The sequence below is a fragment of the Notothenia coriiceps genome, unplaced genomic scaffold (genome assembly GCF_000735185.1).
Source record: "Notothenia coriiceps isolate Sejong01 unplaced genomic scaffold, NC01 NC01_scaffold00037250, whole genome shotgun sequence".
Taxonomy (NCBI): Eukaryota; Metazoa; Chordata; class Actinopteri; order Perciformes; family Nototheniidae; genus Notothenia; species Notothenia coriiceps.
The window spans coordinates 815,168-820,491 of NW_011369951.1; the positions used below are offsets into that span (position 1 = coordinate 815,168).

The 5,324-nt window shown below is 39.8% G+C and overlaps 1 long non-coding RNA gene across 1 annotated transcript; it reads right to left on the reverse strand.

Moving 5' to 3' along the window:
- Positions 1-564: 564 nt before the first annotated feature.
- LOC104966626 (uncharacterized) lies at positions 565-2,124 on the reverse strand. The gene is made up of 3 exons (XR_800654.1): positions 1,895-2,124; positions 902-1,039; positions 565-827 (listed from the first exon to the last, which is right to left on the reverse strand). It is a non-coding gene; the product is annotated as an uncharacterized lncRNA (long non-coding RNA).
- Between the last annotated feature and the right edge of the window lie 3,200 nt (positions 2,125-5,324).

The window sequence follows — 5,324 nt, forward strand, 5'->3', positions numbered from 1 at the left end:
AGGGAACTCACGCAGCGTCAGAAAATAAAACCCTCTCTCTTTTCCTCCGTACCCAAATCTCTAAAAACGGGGCTACAACGGCGCTGATCCAGATTTGAGTCCGATGTGACGTAATATCTGAAATGTGGACCCACGGCCCTATCAGAAACGTTGCTATCAGAAACAATGCCCGACTGTTTTGGACGTAATATGGTAGGATGTTTACATTAGCATCGCTAACACTCAGAGCTAACCTGTACTGGAGAGCATGTGTGTGAAGAAGCAGGAAATAAAAAGGAACTCACCTTGTGGTATAACCGGCAAGAGAGAAAGCCTTTGAGCTCCATACTGTTTCAGAAATAATCCTTGATAATCCATGATATGGCCTTTCATCACGGCAGTATTTACTTTAGACAGTAGCTGCCGGGTCCCGCATGAGCTCAGCCCCCTACTTTTTATTTTAATTTTAAAGCTTTATACCCCAAATCAGCGCTTTTGAAACAGGAAGTGAAATAGAGGGATATGAGGCATGGCTAGAATGGGTGATCTGTTTGGTATTTTGAGCAAAACACTTCATAGACATGTTTTTTATATATTTGTATATATCTGAGACCTATGCTAATGCCTACAAATAGCATGATAGGTGACCTTTAACTAAAAAATAGCAAAGAAATGTCACACGACAAAGGTTAGAAAAGTACAATATATTTGAATTAAAAATAAAAGAGCAGTGTTAGTGTTGTGCATGGCTGTGAATGAGTGTGAGCAAAGGTTCACCTCCGCCCCAGGAGAGAGGCGCTCCACGTTCACAAACACGGCGTTGATTCCTGCTGTTTGTCTGATTTTGTCTGAGGAGGAAGTGAAAGCTGTCAGATGTTTTACTTCCCAGATTCACAGAGCGTACAGAGGGAGCAGATGTTACCTGCCAGAAGCTGGAAGTTCCCTTTTCCAAATATCTTCTTCTTCTCTGGAGTTTTGGTGGAGAGGACGATCTTATCAACGACCCTCCAGTTTTCCAGCGTGTTCACCAGACCCTCGGCCTCCGCCATCATCAGCCCAGCTGCACAGAGAACAAGATCATACTAAAACCCCACAGTAGTACACTCAATGCTGTAGAGATACAATCATTAGCTGTTAAATCAACATCTAAATCTATTCTGAGGTTTTCTTTGTTTTAAAAGGAAAATAAACATCTGGTTCTTCCAATGGGAAATATTTTGGTTTCTTTTACTCTTCTATCACAGTGAAAATAATATTTTTGAGAGATTATGGGACATTTTTTGGCTTTGGAAAACACTGATACCAGAGTAGTGGTTCTCAAATGGGGGTGCGCGGACCCCTAGGGGTACGTTGGAGTACTGCAGTGGGTATGTGAGATTTATTTTATGTAATGAAAATAAATAAAAAAATACCAATTTTCGGAAAAGTAACGAAGTTTGAGCAGTGTGGGTTTTATATTAACAGTTACACATATTTCAAAACGCGAAGTGTAATAACTGCAGTGGCCTTCCTGTCACTGAGAATAACAAAGGTCCTCAGTGAAGCACAAGCCCATGTTTCTCACTACATGGTAAGTACAACTTATTAAAAAGATCAGTTCAATGTAACTAATGTCCTCTTAGTGCATGATGTTAAAATTGGTTTGCCATGAATTTAGTGATGGATTGTAAACATTTGAAATGTAGCATTTAAGTGTTTTTCAGTTACAAGGTTGTTGTTTTAATAAATCAGACACCGATGGTGCAGCGCTGTACTGTACTTCTTTATATAGGCATCTTCCCTAACAAATAGTTTTTGCGCTGATCAGGGGGTACTTGGCTGCATTTTTTTTCCAAAGGGGGTACATTATTGAAAAAAGTTTGAGAATCACTGCCATAAGAGTACATAATCTCCCCCCACCTCTGTGAGCAGTTACCTGTGGTCTTCAGGTGCTGCTTCCTGCTTCCCCCACTTCACATCAGGATGGCCATTGATGAACACTTTGGAGCTGCTGACCCGGAGCGAGGGCCTGCAGCGAGCGTAACCAGGAACAGCTCCTCCACCTCCCCGTCATCCAGGGAGATCCTCTTCATCTTCCATCCCCTTCCTCTCCTCCTGCTGACCTCTGACCCTGAACTCATCAGAGTCCCGCCCCCTTGCAGGAGGAGCGCACAGAGCAAAGCCTCTGAGCAGGCTTCCTGCGGCTGCTCCCTGGCACTGAGAGGAGCTTCTGTGTCCTGTGTATTCGAGGCAGATTTGACACACTTTATTAAATCACACACAATGGGAAAAATCGTCCGTTTCATTCTTGTTGTGTGTGTGTGGTGTGTGTGGTGTGTGTGTGTGTGTGTGTGTGGTAGCGACAAAACTCCCATTGAGTTTATGCTGCTGAGAGGCTAACGTGTCTCCTCACTTTGACGCGGCTACAAAGAAGAGTTCCGTGCTGTCGTTGTGGTTGTTGTTGTTCATGATGTTTAATGGAGACATAATAACATAAATAATCTTCTTTGCAGGACCCAACATATCCCTACGCTCACCCTCTTTGGCTTCCACAACACGCCCTCGGCACACAACAGGTGGGAGTAAATACCTTACACCACAGACAGGTGATAACTTGCCGGAAGGTGGACCCAATTTATAACTTGTGTCTTGTAAACACATAATTAATCACTACAATAATAAACAATGGCAAAAATAAGCATGTTGGGTCCTACACACTGTGGGTATTTACATTTCTAATCACTGTAATGGTAGGTAATAGGAAATGAAGGGAACATCTTAAATAGGCATAGTGCAGAAATAGATTTCAGGAATAGAAAACAATTAAATAATACAGTATTTTTGAAAATGTACTTATTTTGCTTTTCGTGGAAACAGAAGAAAGGTAGCATTTGAATATCAGATTTCCACACATACACAGGACTCATATATATTTTGTTTGGTTTACATACATTTTTATTAAGGGTTTTACATTTACACATTTCACATTTACACAGTGACCCTGTATGAAATGTTCCTACCCTGCAACCTGAAGCAGTGTGCAACGGCGGCTCGGTGTGCGCCGAGGTGGGTCCCTGCAGCAGAGGGAGGGGGGGCAGGCGGGAAGAAGATCCTTCCTCAGTGCTGTCATTATGACATTTTATATAGTCAACCTTTATATATTCATATCTATAGTAAACTCATAAACAAACGCTCAACAGAAACATGTGCTACTTCACAGCCATTTTAGAGCATGGCGCAGTGGGGGTGTTTCTTCTTCTTTGTGGATGACAGTAACCTGGCAGAGGCCACACTTGCTACCTGCTGAGGAGGAAGGTATTTGCTGGATATCATGTGTTGGTTTTGGTTAATTAATAATTACAATTTTTTTTAAAATTTCACTTAAGAAAATGTATTATTTATTAATAGTAGGATGTATTTATTGGAAAAATATAATGTTATTGTTTTTCTATGTATTTAACAAGAACCCCATAAACATCAACAACAACAACAACAATTATATGAAATTAAATAATAGACATGCCAGAAAGATCCTGATGAATGATTATAAATAAGGCTAAGGCCTAAACCTTAATGACATGTTTTTTAACGATTTATTATCATAGTTCACAAAAGTGTAGGTGTTATATTATTTCAATATTAAAGGTTCTGGTGGCAGTAAATAATTGACATTAATATTCAGAATAAAAAGTCAATCTAAAAACAATGTTATCTTTTAGCTTTGGGATCATCTACATCCAATGCAAAGAAAGTGGGTAATATTGTGGAAGTACAACACGGAGTCCGGAAATACAGAATTTACTTTTTAGAATAGTTTTAAGCATTACGACCTTGGCCAATTATAGAATAATGTTGAAATAAAATACGTATCTTGATTGATATTTTGTAAATTGTTTTTAAAATTCATTTTTAGTTGTTGCAAAAATACAATTTGAAAGGATTAAATTTTGTCATTTAAATATCAGACTGTGATGTGCACGTTAGTTCATCTCGTGCATCATCACCATGATTATTACGCAGCGCATGGGTGTGGCCGCGCGTGACGTCAAAACGACGTCAGACAGGTAGACAGAGCTCCATATACATGCCTTTCCAGATTATGGCGATGGCACACTGAGAGGATTTACAGGTTGTTTCTGTGAGTGAACATACATGCTAACAGTTTATGGTATCATTCATTATCAAAGGTATTTATTTAAAGCGAGCTCTGGGAATGGGACCAACAAGCTGCAGCATGCTGGACTTGACCTTCACACTGAGGGAAGGCGTGTGTGTAATCACCTGAAAATAGGGGAAGTGAATCTTCCTCTTGTGAATGGACCTTACTACGTTTTCCCAGTGTAAAGAGGAAACTATTTCCGGAGGTGGTTCTTTGGTGCTTATCTCCCGGACTGTCCCTCAGAGGGAGATGCCCAGCTGCGGGCTGGAGGGGACTCTGTTCTGCTGCTGCTGCTGGCTGCTGCTGCCTGTCTGCTGCTGGGCGGGGGTGAGCTTTCTCATATATATATTCAGAGGTGGGAAGTTACATAAGATGTACTCAGAAGTCCATTAAGTCAAATGTATGTGAGGTTTCACATTTACTTTGAGTTTTCACTATGTTGCTAGCTTTTCTGAGGTAAAAAGTGTACTTTATACTCCACATACAATTTAATACCTTGTAGTTAACTTTACAGATGGCTATGAATGATTGAAATATAATCAAGTGTTAAACTCAGACTTTGGTTACACTGGAGTAATTCACAAGCTACCCTGCCATAACAAGAGGTCATGTCAAACTACTGCCTTTAGGCAGCTTGAGAACACTTTAATGATCAATCATTATTAAACATACTATATTATTCTGAAAATTGAGCATCTGCACAATACTACTTTTACTTTGGTACTTAAAGTATATTTGATTGCTGTACTTTTGTTACTTTTACATTGAGTAACATTTTGATACATACTTTTACTTGAAACAGAGGTATTCTACTTCTACTTTTTACTCATACAAGATCTGAGTACTTCCTTTCCAGCCTCTGATTATATTATATACCATATTATGTTATAATTGTATTATTTATCTATATTATATTCAGTATTATATAATCTGTATTTTACTGTTATGTCATTGTTTTATGTTTTACATCATTCTCAAATGGAGCAACTGAAGTGAAATTCCCCACAGAAAGGAAAGATATTTTATATAGATAATTGTTAATGCTTTTCTTCAAATTAATTCCCCAGAGGAAGGAGTGTAATGCTGAGGTTTGGTGAGGCCGTTGCCCATCTCACCTCTCCTGTTCCTCCCCCAGTTGTTGACCTCCGTGAACCTGTCCATCGCGTGCAGGCTGGGGGACGGAGTGTGCTGCTCCCGTGAGGAGGAT